At 33.4% G+C, this 20,620-nt stretch overlaps 1 protein-coding gene across 3 annotated transcripts in view; it reads left to right on the top strand.

Annotated features, from left to right (window-relative positions):
- Window positions 1-20,620, top strand: part of RBMS3 (RNA binding motif single stranded interacting protein 3) — an 835,235-nt gene that overhangs the window by 349,471 nt on the left and 465,144 nt on the right. The window lies entirely within an intron of this gene.

Below are 20,620 nucleotides of genomic sequence, written 5' to 3'. Positions count from 1 at the left end.
ATAGTTGTAAGAACCTGAAGTTGTGATAAAATGATACATACATTGCACCAATGCCAATTTTATTTGTGTTCTATACCATAGTTATGTAAATGCAACCTTGAAAAATGGAGGAAAATACATACTATTCTTTTTATCCTTGTAAATATCTGATTATTTCCAAATGAAAATGTAATGACAGAATATAGAACTCAATGGGATGAACACATTCTTTGTATTCAGTAAGCATCAGTTTGATTCCTTAGTCTACACGGTTCCCTGAGTACTAATAGCAGTGACCCCAGTCAATAAATTGGGTGTAACCCTTAAGCAACTAGCCAGGTGTAACCCTTAATCCAAAAAACAGAAATACCCAAAATGAACTTTCAAAATAATTTGTAAAATATAAATGCTTTGTACATATTTATAAATGCAATGCCAAGCATCTCTTCGAAAATTCCTCAACCATCCACACAGGGGGAAAATGTGTCCACAGCAGGCCTTTTGAGGAACCCTGTGGGGGTTATTTCAATTCTGCCCACCAGGAAAATCTGAGGATACATCTGGTGGGCTGAGCTCCCCTAAAAGTTTATGTATGCTGTGGCATATATGATTTTTTTATTGTCAGATATCTTCTAAAACCACCCATATTTTTTGTTATATATGATTTTTTAATTGTCAGATATCTTCTGAAACCACCCATATTTATTTGTTAACCTTTTGTTGTGGGTCACTTCGTATTTATATTTTGGTATATTCGTTGTCTTTTATGCTTCATTGTTTTTCAAGGCATTATACATTAGAATTTGAATCTTTTGACTATGTAATATATTCTCTATCAAAATTGTGTCTGAAAGCTTTGAATCTGGTCATGAGCTAAGATTGATTATATTAATAAGGAAATTACATACATGCCTCAGTATAGGTTATTTGGCAATGAGTCAATGACTACTGGAGTGACAACTTTTATACCCAGGAAATATATAATAATACATATCAATTAGGTAATCACGTAGTATGAAATGAATTTAGAATGAAGGGCAGTGTCTATTGTCAAGAAAATTATTATAAAAATGTCTACTAAAAACCTTGGTTTTGGACTATCTTTTGGTTTAACCTGCTGATAAATAAGCAAGCTTTAGAAAGCTAGACTATAGACATTTAGAAACAATAAACACAGTGTGCAAAATCTCTATTATTACAGGTATTATTAGAATTTGTGTATATCCACTATCTAATTAAAATGGGCAAAGAAAGAAAGTAATTTATTGATAAATATTGAGGTGCCATTATGAATATGTTTTTGTTTATAACTTTCAAACACATATATAGACAAGCTAATATACACATGCAAACATCATTGCCATCTCACCTAGTCAGGAAATAATCAAAGAAAAAGCATTTTCATAAGAGGGGTCTTTTGAACATTGATGTGATGAATCAGATTCTTCAGAAATGGATATGCATGAAACTAACATGACATTGTTGTAAATGATCCTGAGTCATTAAAATGAGAAAAATTGGGGCCAGAGTGGTGGCGCAAAGTAGGGCATTTGCCTTGCATGTAGGATGGAGCATGGTTCATTCCTCCAGAATCCCATATGGTCTCTCAAGCCAAGAGCAATTTCTGAGTGCATAGCCAGGAGTAACCATTGAGCTTTACTAGGTGGGCCCAAAAAAAATTGAAATAGAGATAATCACAAAAATTTAGATGTTATAGTCAGTAATTTGATCCTTTGACATGTCTAGTAAACACAGAAAAGAGATTCCAAGTGGCATGTTTAAAGGTAGTTGCTTTATTTCTTGAATTGCCATGTCCATTATGTTGTTGGGAGAGTAAAATTCCCATTTCCTTTCTTCTCCCAAACTTTGTATTTAAGGACCAAACCTTTTGACATTAACCAACTAGAAAACTTTGAATAGTAAATGACTCTGTAATGTAACTACCCAGAAGCAAATAAATAGCCTTTGACAAAGAAATGGAACTAGCCTTGCCACCTGTATTAGTAGATTTCTCACTGAGTAATTGGATTTAATGACATTTTTTCCTTTGTCCTGGTGATAAATATTATTTATTATCATATAAAACTGCAGTCTGCAGGATATGTGAAATGTGCCCTATTCTTTTTTGCCATTGAAGTATCTATTGAATCCCCTTCTATGTCCTTATTTATATCACTATTCTTCTATGTAAGTTGACATGCTACATTTTAATCGTTCCAAGATTTTATAGCAAAAGTACTACAAATAATGTAGGCACCTAAGAGCGGCATGGAGTGAACATGATGATCTTTATGCGAATCCCTTTATTTAGTTTGTTCTATGAGCGCATATGAAAAATTCAGCAGATTTGTCAACCTCGTGGAATTAAGTTATAAATCATCCAGTAACTAGTAATTGATTTATAATGTATAGCCATTAACACAGACTAACATTTTCTGTATACTTGCTAGTCTGCAAAAAAGATTTTTATGGATCAAAGAATATGTTTTCTTTAGGAAAAATGTTTTAGTCTATTTTAAACAAATTAGATAAGAACATAAATTTGAAGGGAAATAAACTTGGCCTTAGATTCTAGCTCTACACACCTGCTATGTGACTTTGCCTTCATTGCATAACTAGATTTAAATTTAATAATGATATTTCGGTTATAGAGTGTAGTGAAATCAACTTAAAATCCATAAAGCATTCATCAAAATATTTGAATTACAATAATAATAGGAATAAATTACCTATCTAATGAATGTTGTTCTGCATTGCAGTCAAATTTGTTAATGAATATTTTGTAGATCCTAATAAAATTTAATTATTCTGTTATTACAAAATAGCTGCTTGAGAAATATAATAAGCAATATAAGTTAACAAACATTTTTTTCTGCCTGCTAAGTAGGCAGGCATTGTGCTAAATATTGAAGAATCAAAATCAAATTAAAGTTATCCTGTTCTGAAATTAAAATTTTAGTTTTTTCACAGGATATTTACCACCGCAATCAATATTAACCTTAAGGTATTTATAAAGACATTTATAGATCAAATAAATTTCTCTTTAAACATTAAGGGAAATGGTGGGTGGTTAAATGCATGGTGTACCTTTAAACTGTGGGAATACTAGTTGGCAGTTATATTAACGAACTACTGGTGCAAGCTGGAGGGATCCTCAGGGAAAAATAACACAGGGGAGAAAAAAGTCAATCCAAAGGTTACTTGTTATAAGATTCCATTTGTACAACATTTTAAAAATGTCAACATGATAGAAATGAAAAACAAATTAGTAATTAGCAGGTGCTAAGCGATGCAAAAGCATAGCCTAGAAAGTAGGTATTGTTAAAAGAACAACATGGGAAATCCTTGGAAATGTTCTAGATCTTCACTCTTTTGATGGTTATATGAATCTACAGATCCTACAAAGTTGATAAAAAAAAAATCACACATGGGTCTTAAGCTGTAAGCCTTGCACGCAGCCAATCCATGTGGTCCCCCAAGCCAGGGGCAATTTCTGAGCGCATAGCCAGGAGTAACCCCTGAGCATCACAGGCCCAAAAAGAAAAAAAAAAAATCACATAGAATTAAATGTCTTCACACACATAAATTTTCCACAATAAAGTATATAGAAAATTGCTAAAATTTGATAAGGTTAAAGAAGTATACCAATATCAGTTTTCTCATTTGATGAATATTGGGGGAAACAGGGTGAAAGTACATATGGGATTCTATTTCATCTTACAACGAATGGTAAATTTATAATGATCATAAAATGCAAACCCTTTATTCTTTCTTTTTTTTTAACATAATTTTTATTTTTATCATAGTGGCTTACATATTGTTGACAATAATATCTTAGTTACATATTTACATAAGATCAAAGGGGATTCCCATCACCGGTTTGTCTTCCCTACTCCTCCCTTTTTGTCCTACCTCCCATATCCTCTTCCCTCACCCCTAGGGCTGCTAGGATATGTGGTCCCCTCTGTACCTATCCTATTACTTCGTAGTCTTACACCTGTTTGGTCCTGATGCCTCCTTTATTTCCCCCTCTAGTTAGGAGGCAGGAGAAGGTAGTTCAAGTTATGTGGTTTTGTTTGAAGAGGAGAAAAGTGATAAACTGGGGTAAAAGTCTAATACGCCGGAAATAAGCAAAATTCTTCTAGAGGCTCTCGTCATCGATTTGAGAGGTGAAGGAGAAAAAGAAGGTGAAACACTCGACCCCTACGAAATGCAGTGTCAAATATCTATTAAGAGTTCCAACGCGAACGCTAAGCACCACCAGAACAGAACAAAACCAACAAATACACAACCAAAAAAAAAAAAAAAAAAAAACGCCACGATCTTGAGATAGGCACCATGGCATAGCACATGAAGAGGGAAAAGAAGGGGCCAGGGAGATAATATAGAGGCAAGGCGTCTGCCTTTCATGCATGAGGTCATCGGCCCGAATCTTGGTGCCCCACATGGTCCCTCATGCCCGCCCGAAGCAATCTCTGAGCCCGGAGCCAGGAAGAATCCCCGAGCGCTGCCTGGTGCCTCCCAAAAATCTGAAAGAAAGGAAAAAAAAAACAAAACAAAACATAAATGGGGCAATAACGTCAATAACCACACTAAAACAAAGAAATCAACCAAAAATAAATAGGTAAATAAAATGATAATAGTAGTACATGAAGATAAAAAGTAATATATGAAAAATAAACAAGATTTTTTCCCCCTGCCCAGGCACAGTAAATATTGGGGTCATTCAAAAAGGGATTCACATGGCCTAAGATGTATGGGGTTTCTCCGCCCTTGGAGTATATTGTCATGGGATCCACTATAGACTCTGTTCATGATCCTTTATTATCCCGGTGGTCCATTTGTGATGTTTGGGAGGCTTCTGGTCCTTCCTGGGTGATATAGTGAGTCCTCTGTATCTAGCAATCTCAGTATCGGCACAGTTACAGGGGTGGGACTTATGATGAAGTCAGTCTTAGTGGTTGTAGAAGTTCTGTTCCATCAATATCATTTTAGTCCATCTTCTGTGGTTGTTGGTCTTGGTCTTGGCACTAAATCTGGGATGGCACCTAGGATAATGCCTTTCCTTGTGTTTCCAGAAGCCCCATTCCCTTACAATGGTCTCTGCCAGATCTTTGGAACTGGGATCATGGTTCTTGTGCAGGTCGTAGCTCAAACCCTAGGTTAGGGCTTTTTTATTGAACCTTGAACCCTGGATCCCAGTCACAGAAATGGCACAGTCCTCCACAACAGCTGCAAGTAACAAACCCCATCCAGGACAACCTTATTACTGCTGGAATACCAACGAGTGCCAACTTTAATATGATATCCTGACAACGAGGAAAAGGGGAACAACTTGACTTAAGAGCAGGTTATCCTGGCCCTCTAGCCACTGATAAGACAAAATCAGAAGACTTGTCACCCGCTTGGTAGGTCCAAAAACCAAGAACGCGATTTACAGAGGACTGGCTGCTAGAACCATGACCAGACTGTATATATCTTGGGACCAAATGCAAACCCTTTAAAGTAGGTTAAAGAGAAGAAATGAGAATAAAAGTTAAGAATAAATCACCATTTAGCTATTTAATTCATTTAGCTAATTACTTATAAACAGTGTGTATTACCTTTTATTCCATGCAAGATTCGGGCTTAGAATGGCTTGTGAAATGTTTTCTTTGTTTAATTTTAATATTAACCAGTTGATCTTTTGTTCTGTTATTTTAATAATCAGGTGCCACATTCTAAGCTGGCTGTGGCTCTCATATTTTTTGTGTGAGACTCATTCTATTCACACATCATACTTTGGTACTCACACACTCAACCATGACGCTCACGGAGGAATGTGCAGTTTTCAGACACTGACACTCACTGAAGTCATATTCTATAGTTAAATACCTCGACTTACGTTTGTTAAGCATTATGAAGTTTTCTGTGGTGCTAATATGAATGACCATGGTGCTTGTTCATCTATATACTTTCGGTGCTTCCCTGCTATTGCATATGGAACATCCGGAAATCACTTGTAGAACCAGTGATTATAGACAACAGAACTGTCGGGGTCACATGCAGTATACGAGGTGACTCCTTAAATTTTAACATATAACTATATACTTCAAGATTGGGATGCTATATCACAACAGGCTGCTTCTGCGCCCTTCATGAGTGATTTTAAATCCAGATATTGGCACATTTGGGTCCAGAGTGGTAGTACAGCATTAGGACATTTGTCTTGCACTCTGCCAACCTGGACCGACCAAAGTATCGCCCGAGTTGCATCCCTGGAATCCCATATGGTCTCCAGAGCCTGCCAGGAATGATTTGTGAGTGCAAAACCAGAATTAACTTTGAGTTGGCTGGATGTGACCCAACCCTACTCCCCCTCTGCCCCCCCAAAAAAGATATTGACTATTTGTTAGCACTGTTCCAGCTACTATACCCTTTTTTGAGAAAAAAAATGTTTGAAAGATCAGTAGTATGACTGATTTTGTCTTTGGGCTTCTCTCAGTTTTACTCTGTCAAAAGACCAGTGGTTTGATAAAGGCACTTGATGATATGATGCTCCTCTGGCAATACACTCCCAGGGATCTCTGCAGGTAAATCTGGCAGCATTTAGGATCTTCCAAAGCCACATTTGTTGGTTCTCAAGTGACACCAGAGATAGTCTAGTGATGCTCAGGGGACTGGACTGAGGGCTCAGTTTGATGACTTTAATCATAATACTCTTTCTGATCCTAATTATTTTTTACATGCTTTTATAATCATAATTTTGGAAATTGTGTTTACATCTCAGTGGCTAAAATATGGCTATAGCTGCAAAGGAGTCAGGATATTGCATATTTTAGCTGCTTTCTTCTAGTATGGAAAATTAAAAATTCTTGATCCCTTTGGCTTTTTTAATTGTATATCATTCTTACCATTCATGTATATTTGGTGCCATCTCTTCCACAAGAAAATTTATTTTAAAATTTTCTCCTATCATCAGATTTAATGACACCATCATCTCCAAATAGCTCAGGCATAGCTCTTCTTCCTGACTTTGCAATTTCTTACTTCAAGAAGAAAGTAATGTGTCTGGTTCATGCAATAAAGAGAAGCAGAGTAGCAGCAGGGTATTTGAAGCTAATGAGAGAACTATTGCTAAGGGTCATAGAAAAGGGTGTAAGCAGTAATCACTGAACATTAATGTATATCAAATCAGATGAACAGAAATAGAGTTCCTGTTTGTCAGTGCAGTAATTTATTTGGTTATGCTATCACATAGAACTTAATATGCCCAGAAGAATCTTTCTTGCATCTTCTTTTTGTCTATGTGCTAATAACTACTAGAGGGATGCACAGCTTGAAAAAGTTCAAAATAGCTTGTAAATTTAGGGGCATTAGAATGACTGGATGTATTCAAAAAAGCAACCAGTATAACCAACCAAGATGAGTTATCCTGTGCTGATCATGTCCTTTTTTTTCTTACTTGGTATTGTCAATTTAAAACAAGAGTAAATATAACACCTCTCTAAGTGAAAGAATTGAAGAGAAGTAACTCCTGGGTATATTGAGATATGGCTTTATCAGATCTATTACTCGGACTGCCATTCTAATTACCAAAGGTGAGTTCAGCCCATTGTAAGATATGCAACATAAATCAGAATTCAGTTACCTGCAAAAAAGCCAAGTGCCCAACTTAATGTCACGTACATCAGGAATAATAATAACCAGAAATAAGCCAATGATTTAATATAAAAATACAGTGCCATCTGTAATAGACAAACATATGGATATCAGGTTAAAAGAATACACACCTAAATATCAATTACCTAAATATTAGTTGCTTCTGGAAAGAAAATCAAGACATGCAGTTCCCTGTCCCCCACTAGAAATCTGAGTAATATAACAATCAGTGATTGTAATAAAATAAACAAATGCAAATATACACAGTATACTTATAAACTATTATCCTCAGAGGAGCCATGGAACTTATATACCATTGGGGAAAATTTTAATGAAGGAAGATTGTTCTTAAAATATTTTGTGGTGTTTTTAGGTTTAACTGGTGGCCTCAGAATATGATTTTCTGTCCCCAAAACTATACATCTACATACAGAGGCACATGCCAGGCTTCTATAGATATATATGTATTATTTATAGATTCTAGTGATCTAAGACCACTATTGTAGTCTCTGCTTTTACCATAATAAAAACTCTTTGGCATGGTTCAACAGAATGGTCCATTTTTAATTCAGTCTAACAAGAATGCTTCTCAGAAGCTTTCACCTCAGATAGGAAAAGGGTCTAGTTCAGGGACAAGTTTAGTAGCAATTGAGGAATGAGTACGACTCTCAATTAATTCTGTAATAATGGGCAAGTACAACCTGGAATTCTAATATCTTCGGAATAATTCCTTTTCTTATTTTGGTAACCAAATGAAAGGATAAGAGATATCTATATATAATTCTTATCACAATATTTTGCCTAAGAAAGTATCAATACTAGTCCAGAAGTTGTATAGGAACCATTTTCCTTTTTCTTAGTTTCTCAACACACTCGAATCAAATATCTAATATAACCCAATGTTATTCTATATGCTAAAGTGTTGAATGAAATAGTCTAATAAAAATCACATTCTGATGGTGGCAGGGAGAAAATAAAGAAATGGGTGAATTTAGTAAGATTTTCCTTAAAGACGATTTAAAAAGTTTAGAGGAAATGGAATAGATAATAATTATTGGAGATTAGATTAGGACTCACTTTGGATATTGTGAAAATAAAGGTACTCTAGGTATAGAATGCATCACAGTTAAGTTAAAATTCTAAATAATGACCGCCTAATGTTTATTTTCACTTAATGTTGCAGTTTCTTAAATACCAGATCATATGTAGTGTTAAACATGGTCTCATTTTGTAAGGTGAATGCTTGTCTCACAGTTTCCCATATAATACTTCCAACTAAAAACAATTTCAACAAAATTCAAGCATTTTTATGACTGATAATTTAGAGGTTGTCTGTAAAACAAATACTAATGGATTACTTTTAATGTTTGAAAACTATATATGACTGTCTGCTTTGTTAGCTGTGTCAACTTGGATTATTTTTACCCCATTCTAATTCTGATATTGAATGCAGTGATTTAAAATCCAATATTTAAATTGTCAAGGTTGATCTTAATCCTATTTGTCAATTATTTGGACTTTTTGAAGTAGAATTTACTGAAGTTAAATATGTACATTAGCTTCTACCATTAATTTGCATAATCTACCTGTGGGTGTTGTAACATGCTATTATAAGGAATCAACACTATCCTTTTAAGCAAAACACTGGGAGTGTGCTCTGCCATAATTTTCTGTTTCCTTGGCATTTAACAGACTCATCTTTATTATGACAAATGTCAGATATTCCAAATTCTCATTTAAATAGCATTTCCATTATATACATGCATGTATCTTTTCTATCCTTTCATATATAGTAGATAGACATTCATATTTTTCCATGTTGTGGCATAGTGAAAAATGTTGCAAAAGCATGGAAATATAGATAGTTTTTGACATTTTATTGTAATTTTCTTTTGGACATACAATGAGAATTAAGACTACAGGATAATATGTTAGTCCTACTTTATTTTTTAATATAATTTTTATTTTGATCATAGTGGCTTACATATTGTTGACAATAATATTTTAGGTACATATTTACATAAAATCAGGGAGGACTTCCATCACCAATTTGTCCTCCCTACACCTCCGTTTTTGTCCTACCTCCCATATGCTCTTCCCTCACCCCCAGGGCTGCCAGAATATGTGGTCTCCTCTGTACCTAGCCTACTACTTAGTAGTCTTGCACCTGTTTGGTCCTGGTGCGTCCCTTATTTCTCCCTCTAACTGGGGGGCAAGTCCTACTTTATTTTATTAGAAATTTATCTTAGTATATGTACCAGTTTACAGTTTATAGTTATACCACGAGTTCTCAAATATTTTCTTTTACAACATTTATACTAATACCAATATCTTGATTTTAGATGCTAGATATACCAACTAGTCTGAGGTACTAATTTACAGGTATATTAATATGCTTTATATTGATAATTACAAATATTATTGTCTGCAGATATTGTCAATGATATATTCTCTGGAAATTTTTTCATTTTATTGTACATTATTTAGTCAAATCAATTAGGTTTGGTATCAAATTACTGTATATTAGCCCTCTTTTAGAAAGACGACTTGCAAACATTTATTTATTGAATGGTTTTTCAGTTATTTGAACTGTATGTGTGAGAGAGACAAATAACTTTTTAGTTTGATGTAGTTATTTTTACTTTTGTTACTTGTGCTTTGAGGATCAACTAAAAGTAAAAGGTACTGCCAACACCAATTTCAAAGTTTTCTTCAAAAAGTTTTGTGGTGTGGGGACTTCTGTTTAAATCTAATACATTTGAATTTAATTTCCATTTTCAGTGTAAAGTGTAAGTTGAATTTGATTCTACTCATGACTATTTAACACATTTAATTATAATTGTCACTTCCAAATGGAAATTTGTTAAATATTTGACTCTAAATTCTTAAATTTATTTATGAGTTCTAAGTTCTTATTGCACTGATCTTGCATTATATTCTTTTTATTACTTTAATGATATAGTTTTTTTTACTTTTTTTTTTGCTCTTGGGTTGCACCTTATAATAATTAGAGTTTTTCTCCTGGCTCTGCCTAAGGAACCTTCTAGATTGTTAGGGATCCAACCATATCGGATGTGCGAATCAAGCACTTAATTAGCTATACAATCTTTTTGGTTCACTATTTTACTTACTCTTACTAGTTTACTTTCTGTTAGAAAATTAAAGTGGTATTAAAGTATATTCTATTGATACATGAACTTTTTTAATGTTTGAAGCTTTATTTCAACAGCATGAATTACTGTTTTTCATACTAGATAATTCAAGTATTCAATGTTCAAACAACAGTTTCACCACAAATGTGACGTTCCATACACCATGGACCCAGTTGTCCAAGTTTACCCACTTAGCAGGAACAAAATTATTTATTTTATATTGCTTCTTACAACATATATCTCATGAGGATTTTGACTAAAGCCATTGTCTGAGGACTTACCTAGCTATCACGTTCTAGACTTCTGTATTATTTTTTTTCACTCACTGAACTTATTGGAGTTCTATGCAAATTTTTCATTTAATTTTATGTACACCTACCAGGCTTTCAGTACTGTAAAATTTAGAGATAAGCAGCCATACATACACATAAGGGGCTACATACTCTAATATCAGTGGATCTAGAATGAGTCAGTAGAATGCCGTCTCAGCTGGGCCATTTATATGCCAGCAGAAGCTTGGGTGGACCTCTTGGTCTTTTAGCAGGATAGGGCAGTATTGATTTTAATGCCAGTCATATATTGTTTATTTCATTTCATTTTCTGAGTCCTATAAAGGATTCTCACCCAACTGGATCAGTGGTTCAAATTAAAATCCATAGGATGAATGTTATTTGGATCCTATTAGTTTCAAGAAAACTTAAGCCACTCCAAAGTGAGTTATCGGAGCCATACTAGGTGCTTCTTGAAAGACTTTAGATATCAGAAATCAAATCGGGTCTGGATACGTGCATGCATGCTGACTCCTGCACTTTCTCCTGGCCACAGTTCAATACTGTACTGATTATAGCTTTGTAATATAGCTTGAATTCAATAAACAAGATCCTGCTAAGGTGGTTTTCTTTCTTCTTAAAAATATGGCTTTAGATCATGAAGCCTTCAGTTCTTTCATATATAATTTTTATTTATTTTTCTATTTGTGTGAGAAAATGTCATTGAGACTTTGATAAGGATTGTGTTAAATGTCAATGTCTCTGGAACATTGTCAGTTATTCAACTCTCTAACACTCACATTTTACAAGTTTCTTTCATCTAAGTTTTACAATGTTCTATAGCCATGGATTTCCGTGGATATACATAGTGCTATTTGTTTTATGCTATTATAAATAATATAGTAAATAATGTTGTAAAATTTGCCGAAAAGATTCATCATTTCTTATTCAAATAATCCATAATCAATGTGTATAAAGCAATGATATTTTTATTTATTTTATATACTGCAAATTACTTAAATAAATTATTATTTTACACTTTCTCTAGTGGTGGCCCTATGATTTTTACCCATAAAATATTTTTCTATAAACAGAGCTTTCTTTATTTTTCAATTCAAATGTTTTCTTTGGCTGTCTGCCTATTGATTTTACACTTGTGTGTTGTGCTCAAGCTTAGTCCTGGCTCTGTGCTCAGGATTACTCCAGGTACTGCTCCAACAACCATAGGCCATGTTGGGGTTAAATCAGATTGGATGCATGCAAACTAAGTGCCTTACCTGCTTCATTATCTCACCAGCTCCTTAGTTTTATTACTTCTTATTGGTCTGTTCAGATTTTTATTTTTTTATTTAGTCTAAGTTGTATATTCTGAGTATTTATTGATTTCCTTTGAATAATAGAATTTATTGACATGTAATTGTTCTTATTAATTTTTTTTGAACATTGGTACTTCAGTAAATGGGTACATCTGTAACTGTCAATTGGTTTCTGTAACTGTAAACTTGTCAAAATTTTTAATCTCTTATTTAAAATTTTATTGTAAATGTTTTCTTGGTTACATAAAGCATTACCAGCTTGTATCTTTTTTGAAAAAAATGAGCTTGCTCTTAGTTTATTGATTTTTTTTTTGTTTTGTGGCTTCAATTTCATTTATCTCTGCTCAATTCTGTGGTATTTTCTTCCTTGTATTAACTTTGGATTTTGTTTGTTCTTTTTTATTTCTTAGTTTCTTAAGGTGAAAAGTTCAATTGTTTATTTGAGAATTTTATTTTTTCTCAATGTAGGCAATATTGCTATAAAAAAATTCCTTAAAACTGCTATGGACATATTAAATAGGTTTAAGTAAGTTGTGTTTTCACTCATGTTTGTATCAAACTACTTTCTTAAAATTTAATATTTTTTATTTCTTTCTTATTCAGGAAATTGTTTTTGTGAATATTTGTGAACATATTTGTATATTTGATGGTTTATGATACAATCACTTTGTAACATATAACATGTGTATTTGAGATTTTTATTTCTATATATTGAATTAAACACTCAATAGATAACAAGCACTTTACCTTCATTACTATTTCTCCAGCAAACATGATATTTAATATATTACTTAGCATTAACATATCAATCAGTTAAGGGATGCAATATTAATATTTATTGATAATCATAAACAAAATGGAATTATAAAATGCATGTAGTTCTATGTCTTGATATATCATATAACACATATGGTATATTTAAAATTGTTAAATGGGTCCATCCCATTGTGATATATTCAGTAATTCAGTAAAAAATTATGTCATCATTAAAATTATATATAAAAGTTTGAAATTTATAAAAGTTTCTATATGGGGGGCAGATACTTTGATTTTGAAGGAAGTATAAATTGTTTCCATAAATATTCAATGCTGAAATGATAGGACAAAGTTAGATGGTATATTATATCATGCCTATGAAAAAATTAAAAAAGTATTTACTTTAATAAAATATTGTTGGCAAAGCTCACAATATTAAGTCAGACTACCTTCCTATTAGGCTGTTCAAATGTTTCATAGTGAATATAATTTGAATTGCAAACAAAATTCAAATACTGTCCGAATATTAAGTAAATTATTCATTAGAAACTGAAAGTAGGGACCTGAGAGATAGCATGGAGGCAAGGTGTTTGCCTTTCATGCAGAAGGATGGTGGTTCCAATCCCGGCATCCCATTTGATCCCCTGTACCTGCCAGGGGCGATTTCTCAGCATAGAGCCAGGAGTAACCCCTGAGCACTGCTGGGTGTGACCCAAAAAAACAAACAAACAAACAAACAAAAAAGAAACAAAGCAAAATTTAATAATTCTCTCATCACTTCTTTAATTCAAAAGTTAAGTCTTATTTTGTCTAATTGGCCCATTTTACTAATAAATATCCATAAATAGTATTAAAAATCAAGGTATTATTTTTCATTTCAGATATATTAGGGAGAGAATAAAGCAGAAACAGATGATGGGACGATTATAATCATTTTGAAAACACTACGAATTCTAAGAAAAATCCCTGAATGTGTGTTATTTTTCTGGTTATTTTTTTTTCATATGCTCTAGCTGTATCGAACTGCATTTCAAAAATTTTAATAGCTGTGCCACTGTAATTATACAAATACTAGTACAGTGATAACATTTCTTTTTCACTCTTTCTCTTTTTTGAACTTATTTGTCTTTCTTCACATGTATTTGACAAAAGGATTACAGATCATGAGTGTTATATCTTATATGCTAGAAATGGTCCCTGGATTAATGTCTAAAATGTGTAATCTTGGCAATCAAAGCGCACCCCAGTGTTTTCTGAGACACAGGAAACTGGCTAATGGCTAATAATGTCCAGGAAATTAGAAACTTGTGCATATGGTAAATGCTCCATTCTCAGCCAAATGATTTGTTTAACCAATGAGTGGAGATCTCATAGGGATATCAAAATAGTAGTGCTTTATTGACTATATTATGCACTAATCCTTGCTTCCTCTATCTGAAGAATTTAACCAAATAAATAATATATTGGGAGCTCATATATCCAGAAAGTCAGGAAGTTAATGGGACCAATATTCTATATTCTAAAAGTATCATTTAATTCTAAACCTGTTATCCTTGTTTTCATAGAACATTTTTCTTTTCAATAAGAGTGCTTTAAATTAATTGTGACTACCTTTTAATTATAAGAAAAGACATTAAGTCACTTGCTACTTTTCTAATTTACTACTCCCATTAATTTCTTCAGTAATCATGTTGATTATTTATAATGCATTGCTTAAATTGGTTAACTACAGTGTTAGGCCATCTTTATGCTGTGTGCTTTCACATATTGTCTCATTTAATCTTACTCTTATTCTGCTCCCCTTGCATAATTAAGTTTTGCATATCTATCAAGCCATAATTCAAGTGTCAATTCTTCAGGAAATTTTTAATAAAATTAATCTATGCTACTCTTTTAAAAGTTCCCAGGGAACATTATCTGGCATCATAAAACCTATATTCACAATCTGTAATTTAAATTTTATAAAGGAAACTATTTATTACTGTCTCGATTCACTACAAAGTAAATTAATGTGTTCACATAAATTTCATATGTAGAAAGGTCACAGTGGTTTCTGCCAACATTATATACAATCTTAGTCAAGCACAGTATCTATCCAGCAGATAGAAAGTAGATACTAAATATCTGTTTAATTATAGAGCTTTTTTTTTTAGGCATGATTGGCCTGACTTTATAAATGGAAGGACCAGTGCCAATTCTAGATTTAATTCTTATTTAAATTAGGATTTATTCCTGGTATATTTTCAAGTTTTTACTGAATTGTTCTAAGCAAATACATTTTATAGCAGAGGATAAACAGTTTACTCTACTAAAAAGTAGAATCCGATATACAAAAATTCTTATTATATATCTACAAATGAGAGTAAGATCAAATAACTAATTTTGATCATTAAAAATACCAGCAATTCTGAGCTGGAAAGAAAGTACTGCTGATAGGGCACTTGCCGTACACACAATTTTCCCAGTTTCACCCCAAAATTAATTGCCATGTAGTCCTCTGAAATCTGTCGGGAGTGAATCCTGAATGCAGAGCTAGGAGTAAGCCCTGAGTACTTCCAGGTATGTACCCCCAAATACAGGTACAAACTCATCAATTACAGATATAAATTCATATCATTAAACTTTTAATAAATATTTTATTATCATTTTATTATATTCTTGAAGTTTTAGGTCAAAATCAGTGTTAATTATTATTGAGTTTAGTACACTGTGGATCACTCAATCAGTCAAATTTTGATTCGCATTTGTCTGTTAGTATATGGACTGTGCTAACATACACCCAAGAAAAGTAAAATTCAATATTTCTTTTGAATTTCAAGCAGGTGACTTGAATCTGAGTTCTTTTTTCTCTCTGAATTCAATACTACTTACTATTTGCTAATTTTGTCTTTTATTTGAATGGCTATAATTCTATTCTGTCTCTAAATGTTTTAAATATAATATGTGCATTCAACCTATGTGTTGTAAAAATTTAATTATCATTTTACTTTTTCTTCCTTAATTTAAAAGCAATGATGAAAAAATCCTAGATTAAACAGACCACATCTACATAATATACATTTTAAGCTGTAGAAAAATAAATTAATATGAATATTTACTTGATGGCATTGATCTCATAGTGGAAAATAAAAAGGTCAATTACGCCAATATTATCTTTCTCTACAGGAAGCTATCCATTTCTAGGCTATTGTATATGTTAAACAAATGAATAGTACTGTGCCATTTTAGAGGAATTCCTTTGAATGTCTCCTAATTCTGAATGAAATAAATTCACAAAAACTTTACTCTTTTTTCTTTTAAGGAATCATTTTTATTAAGGTTCCATAATTTACATTATTGTTAATAATAGTTTTATCCACATACTGATCCAGTAAAACATTCACCACAGGTTGTCTGCTTTCCTCCAGCAGTGTTCCAAAGTCCTTTCATTCAATTCTATTTTCCTTAAACACAGATTATTTCAGGTTTTCATGTGGAATGGAAAAAACCTTGTAGAAGAGGTAATGGGGTTGAAATAAGATGAAAATAACAAGAATTATCCAAAAAAGGCTAGAGAATGTAGAAATGGAAAATGATATAGCATCATTTCACAAGTTACTAAAACTAAAATAAGTATGCATGGGGCGGGAGCGATAGCCTAGCTGTACAGCATTTGCCTTGCACGCGGCTGACCAGAATGAACCTTATTCGATCCCCTGGCATTTCATATGGTGCCCCAAGCCAGGAAAGATTTCTGAGTGTATAGCCAGGAGTAACCCCTGAGCGTCACCAGGTGTGGCCCAAAAACCAAAATATATATATATAAATATATATATGATAAAATAAAATAAGGATACTCATTATACTTGATATTAGTAATACAATGCTACAAAAGAAAATAATCCAACTCCCTAACTATTTTTGGAAGGTATATGAGTTGTTGCATCCCAAATTTTTCTTAGTAGAACTGGGGGCCACTCCTGGAAATACTTAAGTTGGCTGTTTGGATCAGTGTGTTCAGTGCTGGAGCGTGCAATGCGTACCGGTTCATCCCAGCAATGATCAGCAACCGGTAGGGCCATATTTGATAGTGACATGGTAAGCCAGAAATTGATCGGGAACCTCATACATTCTAGGACAATGCTTCAATCCTTAGAACTCACTGCCCATCTCCTATCCCCTATTAAAATAGTCTTCCAAATTTCATTTCATTTAATTTAATAGAGAAATACTGTATTTCATGTTCAATATGTGGAATATGAAGATTAATGTTCTTTCTGCTAATTCTGATATGCTCATTACATATTCAGAAATATTTATAAAGAATATCTAGTTAGTATCTAATATAACAATAATTTGGGTATAATCTGTGTTCTTCCTCTGGCTTGTCACTGTTTTCTTTTTTTTTTTAAAGATATGAAACAAAGCAGGAATCCTTTTTTGCCCATGCAAAATAACATATCAGGTGTAATAAATTAGGATATTAATTTTAGTGAAACTCATGTTTGAGAATGTTTGATGTCACAAGTAGAAAATTGTTGAATTGTTTCTTATGATCATCTACATTGACTCTAAGTTTCATACAAATTAGAACAAAGATGGCTTTTTCACTCCTAGCATTTTTGTTCAATAGTATCTCAGTAATAATATAGCACTCACTTAGGTTGGTCATTTAATTGACATGTAAAGGCTACACTGTAAGAACATATTTGGGGAGAAGTAAGAAGACAGTCATGACTATAGTTTTTTATTCCAATAAAAGCTAGATTCACTTATTCTTCCTCTGTTTCATTTCCTACAAGCATCATTCAACACAAGTGTTGGCATTAATATAGAGCTTGTTCTTCTATCCATGTGTTGCAGGATTTGTTCTTTCTACTTTGGATGTACTGTGGGTTGACAATGAGTTAAAAGACAACCTAAAAAAGGAAGTGCGGTCAGAGAAATAGGATAGGATGTAAGACATGTGCCTTATATGAAGACAATATATTCAATCCTCAGCACTGCACAAAGTCCTTGGGTACTACCGAGAATCACTTCTGAGCACAAATCAAGACAGGAAAGGCCCCACTGAATGTGGCCCCCTTAAAACAAAAATAAATTTGAAAAAAAAATTAGAAAAATATATTGGAACATTTATAAAAGCCTCATTTCTTAATAATAATTTTTAATAGACATAGAATTCATGCTGTTGTGTTTTTAATCTTTGTTCTCTATCTTTATTATAGTTTCCTACCATTACACACATCTTGCGTTGGATTGGGTTGTTGACTGTTTTGCAGGGGTAACATTCATTATATTGAATTGCCAGTAGAGCAATAGTGCTGTCCAGATCTCAGCACAGATCTCAGAGTGCTGGAAAGAGGGTGGTCTGAATACGCCTTTATCTGTATTTGGCTTTAACTGGATTTTGAAACTAGAAGTAGAGTCAGGATAACAAAAGATCCTGGGTGGTAGTTTGGGATAATGAGGGGAATGGCTAGGTCATAAAATATATTTTCCAACAATATGTAAGATAGTCCACTATGCAAATGATCAGTAGTACAAACTAACCTCACCCTTGACTATCAATGGCAAAACCTGACATGCTATGTAGCTTATTTATATAGTCCCTAGATTCTGGTAGGTTGTTTTCTCTGTATCTGGCACATATAAGATAATGAGTAATTATTTATTAAGTTAATGGGTAACTGATTAAATGAGCTTTGCCAAAAGAATTCTACTCCTTTCAAGTTTTTGTTAAACAACAGTAAATCAAATGTTAAAATAAATATCAACATCATTATCGATATGTACAGACCTTTCTTAATAATATTCAAGCAAGTACACACATACACACATATACAACACAAGAAATAGGGAAGCAAATTGTTTTAATCCATGAATGAGTTAAAAAATTGTAATGCATATATGCTTTGAGCTGTAGATGCAGATTTCTCTTGACTGGACCTATTTTATTTGCATGTTTGCAACCAAAATGGCTTTAACTTTGTCCTAGTAAATCAAAATGTTAAATTTTCCATTAATTTAAATTAAATTAAGGATTATTTTATATGAAGCTATACAAACTTTATTTTAAATATTTACTAGATGGTATATTTTTCTCAGTACCTGGAACAGCATCATAAAGGTATTAGCTGATAAGAGTGGTATACAAGGTACCTGTAGACTCAGTTATTGATACATGTAACATTTGGTATAAATCTGACTGATAAATTCATATGTATAATATAGAGAATAGGGACAAAATAATATAATGACAAATGTTCACAAAAATAAAACAATTTTAAACAGAAGTAACTCAATTAGTCTTATTTTCTCAAGCCCAGTCTTATGCAATTTGCTCTCACTCACCTCTACCCAGGTTGGTAAAGTAATTAAAAGCCTATCTTTAAATATTTGTGGAGATGGCACTTTTGTTAGGACCTTTTGAGGGAAAGCTCTCTCTTACTAATCAGTTATGTGTTGCTTCCCCAATATTCCTAACTTCTAGTAGTTATTCTATAAAACAATTTAAAACAGGCCAATCACAATTAAGCAAATTGAAAGAGTAATTAAGAATATCTTCAGGGGGGCTGGGAAGGTGGCGCTAGAGGTAAGGTGTCTGCCTTGCAAGCGCTAGCATAGGACGGACAGCGGTTCGATCCCCCGGCATCCCATATGGTCCCCCCAAGCCAGGGGCGATTTCTGAGCGCATAGCCAGGAGTAACCCCTGAGCATCAAATGGGTGTGGCCCAAAAACCAAAAAAAAAAAAAAAGAATATCTTCAGGGCTGGAGAGATAGCACAGCGGTAAGGCGTTTGCCTTGCATGCGGAAGGTCAATGGTTCGAATCCCAGCATCCCATATGGTCCCCCGAGCCTGCCGGGCGATTTCTGAGTGTAGAGCCAGGAATAACCCTGGCATTTCTGGGTGTGACCCACCCCCCAAAAAAAGAATATCTTCAAGAGGCCGAAGAAATAGCATGGAGGTAAGGCATTTGCCTTGCATGCAGAAGGTTAGTTGTTTGAATCCTGGCATCCCATATGCTCCCCTGAGCCTTCCAGGAGTGATTTCTGAGCATAAAGCCAGGAGTAATCCCTGAGCGCTGCCAAAAACAAAAACCAAAAGCAAAAAACAAACAAACAAAAAACAAAAACAAAAACAAAAAAAAAAACAACCAAGAATATCCTCAAGAAGAAAAGTCCTGATCTGGATGGGTTTGTTTTAAATTCTATCAAACCTTTAATGATTTGCTACTCCTTTACTAATTAAGTTCTTCCAAAATATCAAAGACATAGTAATACTTCCAATACCTTGTATGAAGCTAACATACCCAAATACCCAAAACAAATCAGACATTTCTAGTAAAGAAAATTTCTGACAAATTTTCCTGATGAACATTGATGCCAAAATCCTGAATACAATCTTAGCTAACCAAATCTGACAACACATAAAAATTTCATACATGTGGAATTCATCATAAGGATACAGGGATGGTTCAACATACTCAAATCAATTAACACCACAGCTTTAATAAATGGAAATTT

The sequence above is a fragment of the Suncus etruscus genome, chromosome 20, assembly GCF_024139225.1.
Source record: "Suncus etruscus isolate mSunEtr1 chromosome 20, mSunEtr1.pri.cur, whole genome shotgun sequence".
In the NCBI taxonomy this organism is placed as follows: domain Eukaryota; kingdom Metazoa; phylum Chordata; class Mammalia; order Eulipotyphla; family Soricidae; genus Suncus; species Suncus etruscus.
This window is presented reverse-complemented; position numbering and strand designations above follow the sequence as displayed.